Genomic DNA, 23,008 nt, shown 5'->3' with positions numbered 1-23,008 from the left:
TTCTGAAACACATTGAACAAAACTAGTTTGAAACATTTCAAATGCTTTAATCACTCAAAGTATTTTAGGGTAAGGTAATGTTGGCCTAATTCATGTGGCCAAAAACTAAATTGCAGTGGAACTTAGAACCCACAAGAACATTACTATAGGAATATATCTGAGGAGGGCCATCTGCCATCCTCAGTGAGCTTCCCTCCAGCCCCCACTGAAAAAGACTCTTTGAGGTTTAGGCTGAGTGTACTTCTCAGAGGACACATCTGAGAAAATGCCCCATGTGTATATACTCCTTCTATCTCTAATGGCATGAATAATGAATAAGAAGCTTATGAAACATGCACTCAAATAGCCTTCCTCTCTTTTTAAGAAAACACTATGCCACACCCATAGTAAGGGGAAAAAAACTGGAAATGATGAAATAAGATTTGTCTTGAATTTAACGATTTTGACATAAATAAATTTTTTTGCATGGAAATTTGAGTTCATTTTTTCTGAAAGAATTATTATGGGGGTAGGAAACCAACATTACAAATTTGAAATCAGCATTTTCATACCCAATTACTATGCTATAAATTAGAAAGAGCAAGTAACTTCATCTAGAAAATCATAATTTGAGAGATGTTGACTCTGTCTTTTAAAAAGAACCAATTTTTTATCCCTTTAGCACAAAGAGGAGCAATTCTATATTAGGGTTCTCTTTCATGCCCACATAAAGCAAAGTCAGTCTCTCTCTCTCTCTCTCTCTCTCCCTCCCCCATTCTAACTCTATTTCTACCTCTCCCTCCCTCCTTCCCTCTTATTTCTTTAGAGAAAACAGTTAAATTATCCTCCTAGAATTCTATTATAAATGGAAGAAATAAAGGGAGATGGAGAGGGAAGAAAAGAAAGAAAGGTATCAGGCTTGTTTGGCAAAAGCTGATATTCTGGCAGAAATAAAGCAAATCCTGTTTAATTTAAAATTTAATTAAAGATCTTATGTTTAAACAATAATGAATGATAAATTATAGACGTGAATGACCATTTATATCTTCATTCAGTAGTATTCACAAAAACATAAATTATTACACAATAGCCTTATCAAAATAGTCTTATAGGGAAAACATCACAGTAAAGGTCAGGAGGTATTTAGAAATTCAGTGAGCTAGTATACATGAAAATTATTTGTAAAACTAAAATATATAAGGTAATAGTATTAAAAATTTATTTTTCTAAACTTTTTTTGTAAATATGAAAAGTCTAATTGTTAAAGTTTTAGAGTAGAATTTAAACTGCTTAGTACTCAGTTTGGTATGTGGATACATACACATATACGCTGGAAACAGCTAATAACAGAATAATAAAACAGAAGCTAATTTCTACATCATGAAATTGAATTTATTAGAGTTCTGCTCATAATTCTGTTACCGTCACTGACCTTTTTTTGTTTGACCTAAGCCTGCTAAAACCTCTACATTTATACTGAAAATAAATGTGACTCTGATGAGCATTCATCGGTTTTTGAAAGATTAAAGTGCCTCGATTGCTCACGCATGTATGGATTTTTTATTTTACATAGGTAGCTAGGATCCAGGTTATGTCAATGTCACTTGAACAAAGACAATTGTAATCAAGGAATAAACATTTATTTAAACTCACAAATAAATGTTCATCGTATGGGAACCATAAAATCGATGAACATATTCTTCTCTATTATGAAATAGTAGCCTCTGACTGCATCAAATTTTCCTTGGACAGGCTGGGGAAGAGAAGTGGGGAAAGGAAAGAATCAACCCAAAGAAGCATTTCATTGATATAAGTGAATTCACATTTTTCTTACTTGCACTCCAGATAACAAAACATACAGTGTTTGAACCAAACCTGACATAGGATTAAATCAGAAATGACAATAAAATGCTTTAGCAGCTAAACTTCAACACGTTGATATGTTTTATATTATAATACCTCATACACGTAATCTATTAAGTCAGATTTTACAAGTATCTGTGATAGAGACAATAAATATCTTCAAATTAATAGATTAGTTGCTTTTTTTGTTTGTTTGTTTGTTTGTTTTTGAGATGGAGTCTCACTCTGCTGCCCAGGCTGGAGTGCAGTGGCATGATCTTGGCTCACTGCAAGCTCCATCTCCCGGGTTCTTGCCATTCTCCTGCCTCGGCCTCCCGAGTAGCTGGGACTACAGGTGCCCGCCGCCACACCCGCCTAATTTTTTGTATTTTTTGTAGAGACGGGGTTTCACCATGTTAGCCAGGATGGTGTCGATCTCCTGACCTCATGATCCACCCGCCTCGGCCTCCCAAAGTGCTGGGATTACAGGTGTGAGCCGCCGCACCTAGCCGATCAGTTCCTTTTTAAAGTAATTCAGTGTCAGAGAAATAAACCTAAATTTTCAGTCTAGTAAAATTTTTGCTGTTTTCCATGTCTCCCCTTTCATAGGCACTTAAAAATTTGGCATGTGGATGAATTTCAACCTATTTGTATGTACAATTTAACATGATTGAATTAAATACTTGTGTTTACTAATTTTCGTAAATATTCATCATACAAATTAAGAGGAATTTTAAGTTATAAGGTATTGAGCTTGAGTTACTAGCCCAATCTTTTTCACTGAGACTCCTTTGAAGGATTGTCAAGTTTGAAAATAAAACATTTGCCATCCAGTGTTCACCCTGAGATGCTCTGAAATATGTTTATCTTTGCCAGCAATGATCTGAAATAGCAGGATACTATTTTGCTATTTTTAGTGATACCATGAATAATATGTTTTCAGGTTTCATTTTTCCTGTTGGAAAATTGTGTGGCAACATCCCCTCAAAATTATTCCTTACCCCCTACTCTCCAAAGCACACATACATGCAGACAGACACAGGTGGAAGAATCATATTACATGTTGGTTTAGGTTTTAAGGAAAGCAAGTCATAGTAATATAGTTAAAATATCTTTGAAATATTTTAAATTGCCTATTAAGTTACCTAGCCAGTTTCCCTCTAGCATCAGAACAGGTCAATTTTTTAAAAATGCCAGATGAAGTTGTTGATGTGTAATTAGAATCTTAATGTACAAATAATTGGATCTTAAAACACTAGCAACAAATGGTTCAGCAAGACGTGAGAGCCGAGGAGACGGCAGATCCACACCTCGCTTTTCACTTTAAATCTCAGGTCTTAACTGGAAATGCCTACACTATTAAAAGTCTCTCTCTCTCTCTTTCTCTCTCTCTCTCTCCCCTTTCTTTCTCTCACTCTCTCCCCCCTCCCTCTCTGCCTCTTCTTCCTTACCCACCTCCCTCCCTTATTCTAAACTTGAATAAGTGTGACTTGTGTTTGCTTAATTTCAAGGAAAATATGACAAGACTCTACTTTTTTGCCAAAAAGTCCATTAGCCTCCTCTAATTACAAACCTTGTGGTATCACGCCAGCTCTCACTAAGAGTTGCCCAGGAAGCAGTAAAACATACAGAATGAACTTGACTTCTGTCATTTTAAAATAAGCTAATAAGCTTTAAAATATGGAATATGCTTCTACTTAAACTGTTCAAATTTTTCATATGACAATGAATAGGCTGGGCTAAGGTGTTTTTTTAATCTGGTCTGGTTTTAAAAAACAAAACAAATAATCAACAACAACAACAACAAAAGCCTGTAATCCCAACACTTTGGGATGCTGAGGTGGAAGGATTGCTTGACACCAGAAGGTCAAGGCTAAAATGAGCTGTGATCGTGTCACTGCACTCTGGGCAACAGAGCAAGACTCTGTCTCAAACAACCACCAACAACAGAACAATAAAAAATAAACAAGAAATGTAAAATTTGCTTTGAAGCATTTTATTTATGCACAGTATTTTATGTGGTAGGAGAGGTTTTAGATACTATTTAAAACACAAATTACTGGGTTTTTTGTTTTGTTTTGGCACTACTGAAAAATTCCAAATTTATAGCAGTGGTGTTTTATTGTTCTTGTTTATTTTTAGGGAGTACGGGTTATTATAAAAATAACTTTAGTAGGGGCCAGGTGCAGTGGCTCACATCAGTAATCCCAGCACTTTGGGAGGCCAAGGTGGGCAGATCACAAGGTCAGGAGATCAAGACCATCCTGGCTAACATGGTGAAACTCCGTCTCTACTAAAAATACAAAAGATTAGCTGGGCGTGGTGGTGGGCACCTGTAGTTCCAGCTACTCGGGAGGCTGAGGCAGGAAAATGGCGTGAACCCGGGAGCTGGAGGTTTCAGTAAGCCAAGATCGTGCCATCGCACTCCAGCCTGGGTGACAGAGGGAGACTCTGTCTCAAAAATATAAATAATAACAATAATAATAATAATTTTAGTAAACATCCTTGAAATATATCTAAGTTAGTTCAAGCTGCTACATCTTTTCACTCTGTTGTATGTAATAATTAATTTTGCATGAAAGTTGGCATTTTATTATGGTATGCCAATTCCATGTAAAAATGAGATGGGATATTTAAAATAGAGGATAAGCTAAAACAAGATCGTTGAGATTGAGAAGGTGGGATACAAGAGAATCTCATATGAATCTAATACATTTTCCTAAGGCTATACGTTCTTTTAAAAAGTAAATGTAGTATAGTTTATTATTAATATATTAGTAGTCTGAGATTAAAGCTCATACTATAATTTTAAATATATATTTTCCAGACTTCTTTTTTTTTTTTTTTCTGAAGTGGAGTCTCACTCTGTTGCCTAGGCTGGGGTGCAATGGTGTGATCTCCATTCACTGCAACCTCTGCCAACCCCCACCACTGGCATGCAAGTGATCAAGCCTTGGCCTCCCAAATAGCAAGGATTGCAGGCATGCATCACCATGCCTGGCTCATTTTTGTATTATTAGTAGAGACAGGGTTTCACCGTTTTGGCCAGGTTGGTCTCAAACTCCTGACCTCAAGTGATCCCCCCGCTCAGCCTCCCAAATTTCTGGGATTACAGGCATGAGCAGTGGTTCTCAATGGATGATCTTGTCTCCTAGGAGATGTCTGGCAATGTCTGGAGACATTTTTTATTTGTAATGACCTGGGTCAGGGGTAGGGGGAGCTGCTACTGGCATCTAGTGAGTGAGTGGAGGCTGGAGAAGCTGCTAAACATCCTACAAAGCAAAGGACAGCCCCTACCACAAGAATTATCCAGCCCAATAAGTTAATAGTGTCCAGGTTCGGAAACTCAGGAATAAAGCCATGAACTTTCAAAGAATATGTTGCGTGGTTGGATATTTTCCGTTCGTAATCCACATCCACGTTGGTCAAGTGGAGCTCCCTATTCAGAAACACAGCAGTTGCCATGGTATTCTTCTCCATCTGAAAGCAGCAATTTTCCAGAGCGTCCATTTACAGAATGTGCCATATTTACTCAGATTCTAATGTGTATTAAATATGCTTTGGAAACTTAACAAGAAACGTGCAAGCTCTCAGTAAAGAAAAGTTGTAGAAAACAAAAACTGAACAGCAGGCTTCTAGTTTCTCCTCTCCCAAAATGGCCTTAGTGGATTCAAAAATGGGAAGTGTGAATAAAACTGCTTTGTATTTTAAATAGAAGCATTTGGTAAGTATTGGTATAATGCCTTCAGGACATGAAATCTTCACTTGTTACATGATTGCTTATTTAGAAATGTGATGAAGTGTGAAGAGACTGCACCAGCAGGAGGAATCATTTAAATTTTAAAAAATCTAAAAAATAGTTTCTTAGAATATGTACATGGTTACCAGTCAACTGGAATCTGCAATAGAGCCTTCTTGTTTCAGTGTCACAAATGCAGTGACCATTAACTCATTAATAGACTAAAGAGAGTTTCATGGTCATTCATTTACATTAATTAGCTTATTTGAAGTCGAAAGTGAAGCTTTTCACCTTTACCCTATAATTTGCCTATTTTTAATCCAACCAAAAAAAATCGAAACATAAATTTCAGAAACTGGCCAAGCAGGTATGCCTTACCCATTTAATTTTAAATAATTTAAAACTTTTGATCATGGTGAAAGCTATCAGAAAACTACCCAAATCAACTCTGCTTTACCCAGTTGATATATGCTAACTGGTAGACCTTTGCTGTCCAATATGGTAGTACAAGGCACACAGTCATCAAGCACTTGAAATATGGCTAACCTGAACTGAGATGTGTTGTAAGTGTAACATACAAACGAGGTTGAAGGCTTGGCCGAAAAAAGTCAACTAATTTTAATTTTTATATTGATTACATACTGAAATAATATTTTGAATATGTTAAAATACATTGTTAAATTAATTTTACTTGTTGCTTTTTACTTTTTTGATGTTACTGGTAGGAAGTTTAAAAGTGCATTGTATATTATATTATAGACTTATAATTGGCTCATTATATTTCTGTTGGACAGCATTGGCCTAGACCATTCAAGTGTTAATTAACCAATAACTTTCCTCATCAAATAAGCATTTAAAAAAGGATATCGATGAAGGGAAATTAGAACATATCATTTGCTAATCACTTCACTGGTGGCATGGATTTCACAGTGTTAAAGCACCATTTCCCCATTTATGCCCTATAGGAACCTTCTGCTTCCTCAGAAGGAGGGTTTTATTATCAGAAATGGTTCTTCTGCCCTCCAGGTACCTTCTACTTCCCTAGCAGGTTCTTCCAAACCATTCCTCCCAACAGCCAGTAGTCTCTTTTCTGTGTTTTCGATCGCAGTGTTCCCTGTTTGGGATGCCTCACCTGCTCATCTTCCTTCAGGCTTCAAGGTCTCACTCAAATTTGTCCTTCTTCAGAATGGTTTTTCCCAGTTGCAAGTAGACTCTCCCTCTTCTAATCTCTTTGGTACTTAATCAATACCTGCTTTTCTCAAAGTGTGTTTCTTCTAACACTGGGACTGCCAGGTGTTATATTTTCTGAGGAAAAAAAAATAGATTTGTGGTTAAATGAGTTAGATAAATACTGAGTTAAATGTAGTCAAATTGGTGTCTTTACTGGAGGATTTCTTAGGGCCGTTAATAGCTTCATCTGGATTGAGCCATATGGTATAGAGCATTTCCTAGTCTTTTCTTGTTGTTGTTTTTGTTCCATTTATTTATTTGTGTGTTTATTCATTTAAAAACACTCTCATTCTTCTATATATCCTAGGCTCGTTCTTCCCCACCTCATAAAACGACCTACACTCTCCCTCACATAATGGAGCATTTTTGTTTCTCCAAGCATGTTACAGGACTGAGTTTCTGGCAATGCACTTTGAGAAACCATGTCATAGGTCATTAATCAGTACATACTTCTTTTGTGACATTTTTCCCTCTCAATTGGAGCCATTATATAAATCTTATTCATTTACTTAAACTTTCCAATTTTTTTCTTCTTTCCTAAATATATTGTATGTGATTTATTGAAGCCAGAAATTATCATAATTAGCATTGTGCAAAATTAGTCATTACCTATTTATTTAGCTTAATATATCAAATGATCATACCACATTTGTATTAGTCCTGTTAATAGTAATAGCAACACTAATTGGACATACACAGTAAGCTGAACCTATGGTTCTTACTGTTGCACAATACTTTTAAATTTTAACACCGATTTAAATTTTAAATCAGAAGTATAGGACAACCTGCAACCTGTTTAGTATGAAATAGCATCCGAAACAATAAGCAAAGCCAAAAAGTACCATTGACATGTTTTTTGCTGGCAAAAGGAGTAAAATCACTGTAAAATACATGTCAGGGTTGCATAGATTATTAGAAAATGAGCAAATGAAAAAAAAGAGAACTTAACATTTTAAAAAATGTACTAAGGGTAAGGCAAGACTAAAAGAAATAATGAAGTACCACCAGAAATATTTTCATTGTGAAACAAAAATTGCCCACTTCTATCAAATATTGGCATGGTTGTATGTTAACTATAATTTATTTTTTCAAAGATATGCACTTATCGACCAGTTTCCAAAGCCTAATTGATTCATTACTATTATACACACTGCACTGACAAACCAAAATTGGAATATTTATGCAAGTAATGAGATAAAAATGAAAGATATTACCTAGGAAATATGATGTGAATTCTGACCCAGAAACTATCTTGTATTGACCCATTATATCTTTTATTGTCCTGATCAAAATCAGCCCTACTGCAGCCTTTATTCTATTGATATCTATCTATCTATCTATCTATCTATCTATCTATCTATCTATCTGTATTTTTATTAAACTGACCCTTCCACACACATAAGAGATGACTGAGAGAGCCTATGTTGTATGTCCCTTTGTATTTCTTGTGCTTGATATAATTCACTCAATATTTGTGGAAACTCTGACAGTGGCATTAAACTAAACATTATATTAAAGAAAGAAGTAGCTATCTTCTTGATTTCCACCTCAAAAATCAAGAGTATATCTTAGGATCCAGGTTTCTCTTAATGACACATTTAAATATCATTCGTGACTTTGTGACATCATACAATGTCTTAACAGTGTGCATCTACAATTTGTTTACTGTGTTTGGGGCCAGGTCTTAGGGAGAACAAAAAGAAAGTGAGACATATACTTTCTTTACCTTCAGGATCTTGATCTGGTTGGGAATAAAAGACAAACATGTAATTTGAAAATAAATGGAGAGTGAATGCTAAATTTTGTGGAACCTATACTCGAGTTCAGAAAAGTGGAACAGAAGGCAAGCTGGAATAACCAAGAAAACTTGTAAAAGAAAGCCAATTTTGAAAAGCTATTGAAGCCCAAGGCATGGTTTACATTATATCCTGATAGATACTAGAGAACCCAAGAAAAATTTTGAGGAGAGGGTCTACAGGATAAATCCTATACTAAAATTAGATTGATATAGTCCAATGTGGAAACAGGTTAGAGTCTGGGAGAGTCTGCAGAGTGAAGACCGTATCAGAGATTCTTGGCTTTAGCCTACGTTGGAAAGATGAGTGGGCGGTGGCCATGGGATGAGAGCAGTGGCCGTGGGACTAGACCAAGAGTAGTTTTTGAGAGGAGCAGACAGGACCTGGTGACTTACTGGAAACAGCAGGTAAAAAAGTATGGATGAGATGGTCAAAAATGACCCCAGGGTTTTGAGAGCTGATGAAAAAGTAACAGTAGCCAATTTGCTCTGTGCAGTGTTTTGTGTGCTTTTACTGGATTTTCCCAAGTTTCAAGATGCATTTATTGATGTAAGTAGCAATAGTTCCCCCATTTTATAAGAAAGCTAAAATTCATGGAGGAAATGTAAATTTTCCAAAGTCACAGCTGAGCAGAAATTTTAATTTAGGCAGCCTAGATCCAATGGTCTTAACTTCTATGTTATTCTCTGACTCACTTCCTTGTTATTCTCTGACTCACTTCCTAAAGGAATAATGGTAACATAGATACATTTGGGATGATGAGCTAATTGGGGGAGAATTTTTAAAAATGACATATAATTTGAAATTAGTTTGGGTTTGGGACAACAGCATCCAGGTGAGATTTGAAGATAAAAGACCTCAGCTTGGACAAGCTGGAGATCTAAATTCCACAGTAAGCATGAGAAAGAAGTTAAAAGCATGAAGGAAAGAGAACCTAACAGAGGTACAGAAGATGTCAGTTTTAAATATTTCTTGGAGGTAATAAAGTTGGTAAACATGCATATTGATATTTCATGTTATGTGACCCTAGACCAGTGCTCTACCAACTTTTTTGATCACACATCTCTATAATAACAGAACTGTTGAGCACATACTCTTAATATTTAATATCTGTGACTTATTCTCCATTGTTTCTACTTGATAATGTTGCTAATGAAGAGTTCATACTGGGAAAAGAGGCAGCTCCATAATTTTCTGGTTTGCTTCTTCTTGCACTATTGACATTAACTTCAATCTGCATTTCCTTTGCTGAGCACTTTTTAAAGTCATTTCTCCATTTTGTTGAGTTAAAACTGTTCTGTATGGTCCAGGCACATGCAAACTGTGCTCTGCTACAATACCCTGTGAATGAAAGAGGGGCATCCCTGTCTAAGCCTGCAGAATGGATCTCTCATTCTCATTGCATTTACATAGATGACACTAGGTATCTCCAGTTAGAAGCTAAATGAGATTACAGGTATCATTCTACATATTAAACCTCATATTTATTTTTTATTTATCAAGTGCAACTCTAGCATTTCTTTTCTATGCCCAATAGTTTCTTTAACTGCTCTCCACTCTGATAGGGAGCTTCTCTGCACTTTGGAGACCACAGACTTCATCTTAAGTTCCTCAGGAGTCAAAAGGCACTCTCTCATGCTCATATTCCAGCATTTGCTGAGTGGGCAAGTGTGATATAACTGTGTTTACACACTGTATGGTGCACACACTTCTGTCCAAAATCTATTCAGCCTTTGCCTTTCCAGATTTGAATCCTTACAATTTTAGACTTCTCAGGAAACATCCTCGCTTCTTTATGGTCATTTTAGTTTCCCTTGCTCCTTTTAATCACTGTAACCTCAACCTTCTCCTGCTTATCTTATAATTATTGGGTGTGACACAGAATTTCTTAGTATTTCCAGAGTAAGCCACTATGGATTTGTAGGTGGACAAACTCATGTTTCTAAAATCTTTTTGGATAATACTCAGCGATTCATGTATTTTCCAGCTCCACTCACTGTGGAATAAGGACCTCATTTTTATTTGTCATAAGTAAAAAAGTTACCAGAGTCAGAATAAACACCCAATAAATATTTGCTTAGTGAGAAATAATGTAGACAACAAAGTCAAAGAGAAATGTCAAAAATATTTATTTATCATTGTAAAATGAGTAGAAAATAGTATTAATAGATGTGTTTGTTTTTTATTTAGGATATTGCCTTTTACTTCTTTCAGCTCCCATATTTTCTTGTTAACCACTTTAATCTTTTCCTTAGCCTGAATTAAAGGTTTCCCTATGTTTGGATAGATAGTAATCTGGTAAACAGTTAGGCAGGCTAGCCACACTACACTTGGAAATATATTCTCATGTGAGACATAGAAAATAAACCTTAGCTTTGAAAAATGGCCAGTGTGAATATTAAGATATCAGACAACAGTCATGAACTCCAATTTTTATTATTTGAGTTAAGACACAATACTAACGTAGTTAAATATGCAGTTCAAAAGTTTAAACTCAACTCTCCAATATGTATAAATAATGAAATAAATGTTAAAATAACTTGTAACTTGTCAACATAGTACTGATGGAAGTTATTGATTACAACTAGGAATGTAAACAATTTAAAGAACTTATGAGCTGCTGTGAGCCAACTTCCTTCCTAGGTTAACAAGTAAAAGGACTTTTACTTTTGATTTGTAAACAAAACTACGGTTCTAGTTTTATTTTAAATTTGAAATCAGTGTGGAAAGATGTCTTTCTAGATATTTGCTATTAAAATAAATTAAGCTAAATAGACACTGTCAGAAGATGGCTCAAAATTAGAAACATTTTACAGTCATTTCATTAGTGCTATTTGGCTAATTGGCTGCTTGACTCATAAATATTAAGGTTGATAGAAAGGCAAATATTTTTGTTATTTTCTAGAAACATTTATATTTGCACATATTAAATTTACTTAGGATCTGGCCAGTAAATTTTAAAAACTGCCTTAAGCAATAATTTTACAAAAATATCCACCTCTATTTCTAAAACTAATTAATAATAGTAAATATATATTTTCCCCTCCTAATACTCAGTTCATTAAAGTGTACCTACTTACAGAAAACTGCAAAAGATCTGTAAGATTTGGGGGAAAAGACACACAAAAAGACTAAGTGGAAAAACAGTAGTAGAAGGGAACAACTGAATTGCTCTCAGTGTGGGAGAGTTTTAAACGGCAGGCAGAACTGAAGAGCTCTTATGAATGTGGTGATGGAGTTGTGGTGAGTAAAATGTATTGTTCTCTGTGTACAAAAGAAAAACTTCAAATTGGACCAATGTGAAATATAATGCTTTTGTCAATGGCATCATGGGCCTCTCATTAAAAATGAACAATGTAAATAAACATTAGGCAGTGAAATGCAACAAAAAGCCATCAGCTTTGAAAAATCCCTACCCTGCAACATTGGAGAACTTCAATTTGATCATCATGAATAGAAGTTTTGTAGGTGCTGAGGCCAAGAAGAAGCATCAGATTGTCAAATTGTTTGATATTGCCTACACATTGGCTAAACCAGAAATTCCCTTTGGCTAATTTTCTCACATTGCCACACTAGAAGTTCATCTCAGAATGAAATTGGAGCAAGACTGTCTTTCTGAAAGTAAATGTAAGCTGAGCCACATTACTGGAAAAATCATCGCACAGTTCTAATGACCACTGTTCAGCAAGCCCAGTTCTTTTTCATCGTTATTGGAAAACACAAGAGTCCAAAACCACAAATGCTAATATCCTTGAAATGATATATAAGTTATATGTGAGTGATATTGCTAAAAATGTTTAATTATTGAGTTTCAAAGAGGCCAAGCAGATGAATGCAGAAGGTTTTACTTTATCTTATTTTAATTTTGAGACAGAGTCTCGCTGTGTCTCCCAGGCCGGAATGCAGTGTGGCACAATTTCTGCTCACTGCAATCTCCACCTCTCCGGTTCAACCGATTCTCCTGCCTCAGCCTCCCAGGTAGCTGGGATTACAGGCGCTTGCCACCACGCCCAGCTAATTTTTGTATTTTTCATAGAGATGAGGTTTCACCCTGTTGGCCAGGCTAGACTCAGACTCCTGACCTCAGGTGATCTGCCCACCTTTCCCTCCAAAGTGCTGGGATTACAGGCGTGAGCCACCATGCCCGGCCATGAATATAATTCTTAATATAGTCTCAAGCTTAGAGTGGATGTAAATAGCAAGCATATTGACTTAATGGATGAAAGCATTGGCCCCAATATCTAAATGAAGAGAGAAGCTTCTGACCTACTCAAGCAGGGAAGGTCCTTCATTCACATACCTTGTCTTAGTCATTTCAAGAGCTACCAACTATGAACACGTTTAAACATATTTAAAATACTGGCTTTGTTTACATTTTTGCCACACTCATTTCTCCTTATAACTTATATTGAACATCCCCAGTTTGTCTTCGTGAATTGAGAAGTTTGTAGAAGAAACTTTAACACCACCAAAGGAAGCAGATGGAATGCATTCATTATAGCAGAAAAAATAGGACAGGCAAAACCCTCCTTTATATATTTCCTCCTTTATATATATTAGTGCCTCAACTTAAAAGTAAGGTCAGTGAGAAAATCACAAAAGACCAAAAAGTGAGAATCCAGAGCCTCCTGAGCATGCTTAATTAGCCTAAAACTTGTCCTACCCATCCTACTCTTAGTTAAGATATTAGATCTGGCACTGTCTTCCGGAAGGACAATGTGATTTGCTACAGTACCTTCAAGAGGATCAAGAAAGGGACCTTGTATGGTGCACTTAGTAGCTTACTGGTGAATGAAGAACGAACCCACAGGTAGTGTCATTCAGTAGGATCAGACTAATTGGAGGACAGTATTGTGATAAACATTTTAGGGAAAGAGTCCATTTATGCTAATGCTATTCAAACCATGTGCATCACATTTGAGCATCTCCATAAAGAAGATGCATCCCAGTGTTTGAAATTATTGAGTATAAATATATGGCCAACAAATGAACACCCTTAGAAAAATATGGAGTCAAAGAACATGAAATGTTTATTAAACGTTTTGAAGGACTGCTGCAATTAAAACATGTGGATGCTTCCCAGTTGGCTACAGAAGGGGATTGCTCAAAGGTTTCAGATTGAAAAGCCTCACACAGCTCTCTAGGCAAGAAGTTTGGCAGTGGTTCTGAAAAACTACAAAGACAAATTCCCAAATATTTATCATATGATTTGTATTCTGCAGTCATTTCCAGTTTCAGTGGCAACAGTGGAAAGAAAAGGATGAAGTCAGGTTACAGGAATAGAATGCTTAAGAAAGGAGTTGAATATTTCATGTGCATTTCTATGGAAGGCCCAATGCCAGAAGTATATAACTACAGACCTGCTGTCAGCCTTTTTAAATTAAAGCTCTCTAGAACAAACAAATTTCCTTTGGGCAAAAGACTACCAGAAAACCTTGGTGTTAAAGGAGTGTCATATTCTTTCTGATTTAAAAGGAAAGGGAAAAAAAAAACTTAGAATTTTCTGCTCAAACCACCTCTGTAAATGATCTTTTGCTATATTTTTAAATTATGGGACAGTGACTGGTCAATAATAAAGTGCAATAATAGAGTCACTGTGGCAAAATAGTGAAGAAATAAGTACATTTTCTACCACTAAGAAAATTTTGTATGTCTACTTAGTTTTCAATGTTTATAAAAACAGCGGTACTCTGTGGAAAAGATTCAAATGATTCAACCAAGGAGAAAAAAAAAGAGATACTTAATTTTCATTTAACCATATTTCTTAATTAGAAAGAAAAAGATACACCTGTATCTTGTCCTGTATTAATAAATAGGATTCTTTTGTAATGTCTTTATGTGTTTTTATTCTTAGTTTATATTAAAATATAGTTTAAAGCTAGAAATATAATTTCTCTATATTAATATTAAATGAGTCATGGGTTTACCTTAAGTGTCAAAATAATACTTTATTTTATTATTTAAAATTAATAATAGTATTTGGGTGAAGCTCATTATTCTGCCTTTATTTTCCATGGCCATATAGCAGTTCAAACACTGCTTATTCCAAAATAAGACATCACACCTATTTGTACTGCCAAAGCAAACTACTTAAATGTCTCCCAACATTCATGAGAGTTCTTGGTACACAGCAAGGGTTCAATTAATATTTATTGTATAAATAACATCACTTACGTATAAAAAGCCTGGAATTCAAGGGGTAGGATTTACAATTAGTAAAAGTGTAAGTCTGTAAGGCAATTCTTAAATGAGCATTAGGAAACTTGCCCAATTATTGTTTGCTTCATTTCCTGGTTTTTAGCTATGAATAATCTCCACATTTTAAGATAATATTTTCAGATATATGTTACATAATCAAAAGGCAAAAATGACAAACAGAAGTTTCTTAACTCTATATCTATTCCCCATACTCAACATTTCTATTCCTATAGAGGTATTTCTGAATTTAGAACTCTGAGGAGAGGACTGCTGACATTAGTGTAGGCAGAAAAAAATATATGCACAAATTCCAGGTGTTCACTAAGGGAGATATAAGCACATTGGTTTTAACAAACTTACAGTTCTATACTTAGTGTCTCAAGCATTAGGAAATTGGCTACTCTCAAAGTATATTTAAAGCAGGTTTGCAGTATGAAGTTTTCTAATACTCTCTTGCCAAAGTAACCATTTTCAAGTTTACAAATAGGTCTACCTAGATGGTGTATAATTTTTTTTTTTTGAGATGGAGTCTCACTCTGTTGCCCAGTCTGGAGTGCAGTGGCATGATCTCGGCTCACTGCAACCTCCGCTTCCTGGGTTCAAGCAATTCTCCTGCCTCAGCCTCCAGAGTAGCTGAGATTACAGGCACGTGCCACCACGCCTGGCTAATTTTTTATGTTTTTAGTAGAGATGGGGTTTCCCCGTGTTGGCCAGGCTGGTCTCAAACTCCTGACCTCAAATGATCCACCCACCTCGGCCTCCCAAAATGCTGGGATTACAGGCATGAGCCACCGCGCCTGGCCTAGATCATATATAAATTCAAAACTACACATTATCCTGAGTTTGTTAGAACAAGAAAAATATAGCAATGCAACCATATGAATATGTGAAAATATAAATGACAGTGTCCTTTGTAAAATAAATTCTTAGAATTGTTTTCTATTTTAATACAAAAAGTCAAATAAGTGATAGAAGAAAGCAGGAGGAGAAACTATAACAAGGAATCATGGGGATACTTTTTCAAAGAGTATTCTTTGAATTCTCACTCAAGAGAAATGAGTCCATTAAAATAATGAAGCTAAGATTAATATTTTATAATACATAGGATGAAATGTATGTATTTTCTTTGGCAGAAGCTTTTCAAGTTATGCCAATTTGGAAGTCATTATTTCACTTGGTCGCTTAAAAATTCTTTTGAATTGCTATTCAACTCATGTTACAAGCCCAAAAGTAAACACAGCTTCTATGTTCATCATAGCTTTAATGTAACTTTATCTTTCCATTATACAATACACCCATATAGTTCCCCAAAAAGTATTTTCAAAGCCAAAAATAATTTTATCCTATTTCACACTCAACACAGGAGCAAATTCCATGACTGACAAATCAAATTATCCAGTGAATATACCCGAAAGGCAAAAGGAACTAGATGGTGCTGGGAGATGGAGGTTGAAGATTGGTGTATTCAAGGTAGAGGGAACATTTGTGAAGGTCAAAGGTGGAATGCGAGGATTAAATCATGAGGGATCTTGTAAGCTAAGCATTAGTGGATGAAGTTTATCTTGAGACCGGTAGTGAGCATTGAAAGATTTCATTTGGGGCTAGGGAGATGGGGTGGGGAAGGAATGATCAGATCTGCACTTTAAAGAGAACATTGTGGCCACTGTTCGAAAATGAACTGAACAGGACAAGTCTGGGGGGTAGGTTAGAAATCTAGACAGGAAGAGGTGGTAGATAAATGAACACATTTTAAAGATAATTAGGAAGTGGAACAGATAGGACTTCAGTTCCAATTAGTTGTAATGGTTAAGGGGAGACAGAAAAGGTAAAACTGTCACCGAGGTGTCAGGGTCTTCATGATGATATCATTTATCAACTCAGGGAACACAGAAGTAAAATCAGCTTTTAGAGGAAGTACAATGAATTCAATTTGGAATGTAGTGAGTTTATGGACGCTGTGAGATATAAAATTGAGATATCCAAATACACTATGGGATAATCATGGAATAGAGATATGCACTTATATAATTTCTATAAGATTTGCCTATAAATAGCAATTGAAGCAATTGGAAAGAAAGATATTACCCCAGGAGGGAAGGATGGATGAAAGAATAAAAGGGTGAGGGCTTGAAAGTGAGCAAAAGCAACATTTAAGAAACTAGCTGAACAGATACCAAGAAGTAGGGGAAGATCAGGAGGGCAATGTTCCAGAAAAAATAAAAATGCTTTTCAAAAATGTAGGAGTATTTCACTATGCCAAAGCCTGATGAGAAGGCAAGATTAAGATCAAAACTAGCCATCAGATTAAACCAAATGGAAGAATTTGTGACTTTGGGCAAGAGCTATTTGGTAGAGTAGTGGGTACATGAGTGGAGTGAATTGGTTCAAGGAGCAGGGAGGTGTGAGACGTATACCGTAGACAAGTAACTTTTTCAGATGTTTGGTGATGAATGGGGATAAGAAATCAGGTTGTACTAGAAATATATGAGAACTTTGGCACATCATTTATTTCATTGGGAGTTTTTGGCATGTTTAAATGCATATATGAAATGTACAGGAGAAAAAATGGATTAAAGTTATCAAAAAAATAGCTAATATTCATGGAGTGCTTAGTGTGTGCAGGGTGCTCTTCCATGTTCTTTGTGGTTATTAACTCCTCTGATATTCTCAATAATCCTATGAGGGACTAACTGATAGGATAATATGCCTTAAGAGGTGGGAAAGAATGGGATCCAGAGCTCAAGTAAATGACTTTTCCTTGTATAGGAAGAAACACAACTTCCATCCTAAAGAACCAGAAATGGGAAGGATGGAGTGGAGGCAGGTGAATTTACAGGTTTGGAGGCAGGAGATTCAGAGAGTTCTCTTAATACCTCCTATTTTTGTCTGTCAATCGGGAGAAATGGCCATCTGTACAACACGAGGGCAGGGGTGGTAGGCTGGTAGGTTTGAAGTATGGAGGAGATTTAAAATAGACATTGTGGAGAATAGGAGAGAACACTCACTAGAAACCCAAAATGATTGCCAGGCAGCACTGAGGCCTACTGCAGGTGAAAAGCAGGAACATACAGCCTCATTCATTCACAGGGTTGTGGGGTTTTCCCACTGTGCTCAGCTTCAGGTCATAGGAGAGGCAGTGCTGTTAAGACTTTTGGGAAACTTATAGGAGTCTTGGCATTGAATCCATCATGGGAGACAGAGAAGACTTTGGAGACAAATCCAAAGGTAGTAGGCAGGCAAAGGGTAGGGAAAGATGGGAGATATAGGTCCATTTGATGGGCACTTATTTACACCTCTTCAAAAGCCAGAGTATAATCATACCTAACTAATCAGGCAGATTGGGATAGATCTCGGTAAGGGGGTATATAGGAACTCTCTCTAACTTTTCGTTAATTTTTTTGTAAACCTAAAACTACTCAAAAACATAAAGTTTATTATTTAAAAAAAATAACATAGATGCCTAGGAATAGATAATGTAGTGACCATATGAATATCATTTGTCATTATTGTTTTGGAAGATTTACCTGACTGTTCGGCTGAAATGAAATTATGTAGTTTATCTTCCTCTGGGTCATTGTGAATTGAGGAAGCACAGAAGAAAGGAGAGCAAGAAATCTATTGTTAAATCCCCAGTTTGTACAAGAGACTATGCTAGGCTTATTACGAGTGTTATAGAATTTAATCCTCAAAATAGACCTATGAAGTAGAACCACGCATGTATTTTACTAATAAGAATACCAAGATACAGAGATGTTACCTAGCTTGCCTAAAGTGGTTCAGCAGGTAAACAGAAGAAAGGAGTTTGGAACTATTGTCTATCAAAGCACCTGCTCATTATTTCATACCCACTAAATAATATTCTGTTTATTGACATCCAGTTTTGTATAGCCATATATTTTGAAAGTTTTCTGAAATAGCCCTGAGATTAACCCTTACTACGTTTCAGGCCGAGACTTTACCTGTCAAAAGAAAATTTCACGAACAAACCCGTAGGTGGCAGTATAACATGGTGTTCTTAAAATGTCAACTATTGCTAATTAACAAAACACCAGGTATTGTCTTGATGCTGTCCTAGGTGATCAAGATTTGAGAAAAATCTCTTTCTTCTAGAAGGTTATATCCAGGCAGTAAAGACTCAAGGGGAAGCCCAAAAGCTGTTTTCCTCTGCATCAATCCTTGGGGCTTGGATTGTGGCAGAAGTATCTCAAAGTAGGGGGGGAAAAAGGGAGAGAGAGAAGAAAAAGAAAAGAGGGGGAGGAGAAAGAAGAGGAGGAGGAAGAGAGGAGAGGAACAATAAAGAGAAAGGAACTCTGAAGAAACCAGATTATAATAGGATGTATTCAATGCTTCAAAATTCATCTTAAAACTCACCCCAGAACATCTCAGACCCCAGTCTAATTTAGATACTGGCAAGCCCTCTGTGTGTCCCGATCTCATGCAAACACACTGAATAGTTTACCATCTGATGGTCATGCCCATTATCTCTGTTAGACCTTTGGGATACTTGGGGCAGAAATCATTGTTCATCTTTGAATACTCTGGAACCAGTGGCTGAGGCAGTGCATGGCTCAGAATAGGAATGAAGTAAGAAGTGATGGATGAATGAATGAATGAATGAGTGATAGGTGTCGGTGCATTCATCATGTCTTCTACTCTACTTTCTGGAGGAAAAGTCCTGGCAATATCTTTTCTAATGAGAAATTCAGTGTCCTTCTTTACATGCCATAAGTCATCGAGAGAAAACTTATTGCTTCCCTTTAATAAAAATTAAGATGAAAGTTTTTAGGATGAGGCAAGTGTGAAACAAGCAAGCAGGAAGCAGCAATGGTGGCTGGAGTTGTTTGATCCTGAGGGACGGAAGATATCTATTAAGCTCTAACCATGTGCCAGATATAAACGCTAGGCTTTGCGTGTGTTCTAGTGTAACCCCTATAACTGCATTATGAACTGTTATTACTGTTAAGTTTATTTTCTAGGTGTGAAAATGAGGCACAGAAAAGTTAATTTGCCCAAAGACATTAACTAGTGCAACTGGTTCTTCTTTCCTTTTTAACTAATGTGCATATACTGAATGTTGAGTCCTAGAGGGGTTAAATAACTTGCCTGGAGTAGCACTGTCAGAGGCAAAAAAAAAAAAAAAAAAGTCTCCACTCCAGGCCTATGAGACTCAAGAATTCATGTTCTTTATTAAACTACATTTTCTCATCACAGATCTTTTTCCAGACTCGGGAAACTCATTTCACTTTTCTGTGCTTCCCTGAATTAGCTTCACATTATGGCAAGCTAGTAGCTGGGCTTCTGATTAGAAAGGGACACAAGTACTTTTCTACCAGTCTCTGAGTTAAGGTCATTTCTCCAGCCTTAGCTTTGCTAATTCCCCACCAGCAACTTTTTCTGAAGCTTCAGATGGGTCAGGTCTCCATCAGGACCAGATATCTGGGAAATCATCCTGAAACGTCCAGGCTTCCTGCAGCAGCCTCAGCTGTTTGTCAGTAGTGATAAGAAGGCCCGAGATCCCTGTATCTCAGATCAGTCCCTGATAATCAGAGAAAAGACAGAGGGGAGTAGTAACTTCACTCACCATATGTCACTTAGAATTTCATTCTTATTTTAACATGCTGGTTTTGATGCACAGTAGATAAGCCTGTAAGTAAATACATGAAACTGCTAACAGAAGGAATATGGATAATTGATGTTAAGGCAATGAGATAATGAGTATTCTTTTTCTTTTCTAAAATTTTGATAACATGGTTTAGTTTTTTTTTTAAGAAAAAAATAGTTATCATTTCAAAAAGGCATATTTTTTCTCTTGATTAGCAGAAGTAGCTAAAGAGGACACATGGGCGAATGAAACGACAGGCCAGATTCCCAAATTCTAGGTTTATTTTCCTACAAATTCTTCTGCAGTGGATTACAGCGGAGCTGGGAGTACACAGCAAAGGCTAGCTTTACTCACAAGGTCACGAGATTTCAGGTGTAAAGAAAAGTGGTTCACAGGAATAACCTAGGAAGTGGGAATAAAGCAGCAATCAAAACTATCCTCAGCTCTACAACTGCACAAGTGACCCCCACACCAACAGCCCAACCATTCCCTGCTGTAGTTGGTTGGCCTCTGGGGGCGCTCGGCTCCATTTGGCAGTAGTGTCCTTGCTCTTTGAGAAGAGACACAATCTTACTCTTTTGCTCCTGCTCTCATTTTCCTAGCAGAAATAAAGACAAAGTTATTTTTTAAGATGTTTACTAGAAAATGGAAGCAACAAATAAAAAATCATGGAAATAAAGTATATTATGGAGAACACACTGTTTTTAATGTAACTCAAATCTACCACTGATCTGCTTTCTGGGAACCCAGATTACAATTTTTTTTCTAAGCCTAGACTGCTATGGATGCTGAGTGAACCCCTCAGAGCCTCCAGCCTGTATATCTGCTCTGTGCCTGGCATGTCTCAGAAGCATCCTCTCTCTATAGCCACCCTGCTGGGTTCAGGCAACTTTCAGCTGCTTTTCCCACACCTTCTGGTTTCTTGGGGAAGGAAGGTGCTTCTCTATTAGCCCTAGAATTCAACTACTGGATTTAGGCTTTCCTTTTCATGTCTTACAGTTAACTTTACCTTTTCTGTACATCTGCGAGACCAACAAATTGTTCCATCATATGAAGCATTTCACGAGGTAAATGTCAAGTCTCAGTTTCCCCTACTTAGATGGCAACCTTTACACGCATACTTTCCAGAGCCTCTTAGTTTCAGTCATTCTGATTCATTGTCCTAATAAGTATACACCTACTTGTCCAACCATGTGTCCCCATTTTGTTTAATGCAGTCACCATGCCTGTGTTTTTGATGAGTATCCAACCCTATTTTCAAACCCTATTTTCAAAGATGAACCAAAGGCCACAAACAAAAAGCCATTTTGGGGGAGGCTCTCTCATGTCTGCTACCCCATAAGGCAAGCAGAGGATTAGACCCTTATCATTCTTCAGCGTTCCAAGCCCCCAACCTCTGCCTCTTCCCCTAGACTTGCCCTTAATTTCTGTTCTTCACTGAGAGAACACTCTGACTGAACACTCATTTGTCAGGCAGAGATAATTGACACACTCTGAGCCCAATGAATGAATGTTCAAGCATGCCCTGCCTCAGGTTACCCACTACCCTCTCTGCCCCAAGCACCCTCTAGGCCCCCTTCTGGGGGAGTGATCTTGTGCAATTCTAGTCATTTCAGTTCTACAACATCAAAGTACCTCAACCCTATCATAACAATAACACACATACATTAAGAGGAGGATTGGACTGGGTGCGGTGGCTCACACCTGTAATCCTAGCACTTTGGGAGGCCGAGGTGGGTGGATCACATGGTCAGGAGTTGGAGACCACCCTGACCAACATGGTGAAACTCCCCATCTCTACTAAAAATAACAAAAATTAGCTGATGTGGTGGCACGTGCCTGTAGTCCCGGCTACTCAGGAGGCTAAGGCAGGGGAATCGCTTGAACCCAGGAGGCAGAGGTTGCAGTGAGCTGAGATCACACTGCACTGCACTCCAGCCTGGGCGACAGAGCGAGACTCCGTCTCCAAAAAAAAAAAAAAAAAAAAAAAAAAAACAAGGGAGGAGGGTTGATCACTCACACATGCTCTTATGGGAAAACAGGCAGCTCTCTCCCTGGTAAGAAAAATATGGGTCTCCACCCCACCCCACCACACACACACACACAAAAATCCCACGATGCCCCAGAATGCAGTTTCTTTCCTTCATGACGTGTGGTGAAGCACGTCAGCTGCTCCTTGTTGCTGTGCAGATCACCCAACATCAGGTCACCGAGAGAGACGGCAGCACTTGCTCACACAGCTGATAGGATTAGGAGATGGTGCTTTGTCAGCCCTGATTGAGCCCAAGAAAGCCCCCAGCATACACAGGTGAGATGCGAGGAAGAGTGGATGTGAGGAACCGTGATGTGTCTGGGTTGTTTGGTGCAGGCGTTTTCTTTTCGGCAGTGCATTTTATTGTCTTCTCTGTGAAGTCTGCAGTCTGGGGGATTCCTATTAATAAAAATCTGTGCTTTTTCAGTTATCTGGTCTCAGAGATTGGCCACATGTATCTCACAGGATTTTTGTGAGGCTCAGATAAAATTGAATATGTGAAAGAGTTCTGAAAATATAAAGTTGTGTGCATAAGAAAGGTAGGAATCATTTAATTACAAATTTCACTTAAACAATCAAATAACTTATCC

The 23,008-nt window shown here is 37.1% G+C and overlaps 1 protein-coding gene across 10 annotated transcripts in view; it reads left to right on the top strand.

Moving 5' to 3' along the window:
• The window catches only part of SYBU (syntabulin), a 118,062-nt gene that overhangs the window by 20,375 nt on the left and 74,679 nt on the right, over positions 1-23,008 (top strand). For 4 of the 10 annotated variants that reach the window (XM_025394300.1, XM_025394293.1, XM_025394295.1 and 1 more), the window contains exon 1: positions 22,481-22,694. The exons of 5 other annotated variants lie outside the window; for them this stretch is intronic. The gene's annotated coding sequence lies outside the window, so the exon portion shown is untranslated. Of the gene's footprint in view, positions 1-22,411; positions 22,695-23,008 lie in introns of those variants that run through there. One more of the 10 variants, XM_025394289.1, reaches the window with a different exon arrangement.

The sequence above is a fragment of the Theropithecus gelada genome, chromosome 8 (assembly GCF_003255815.1).
Source record: "Theropithecus gelada isolate Dixy chromosome 8, Tgel_1.0, whole genome shotgun sequence".
NCBI classification, from domain to species: domain Eukaryota; kingdom Metazoa; phylum Chordata; class Mammalia; order Primates; family Cercopithecidae; genus Theropithecus; species Theropithecus gelada.
The sequence above is the reverse complement of the archived record's forward strand: the minus strand, read 5'-3'. Positions and strand labels throughout refer to the sequence as shown.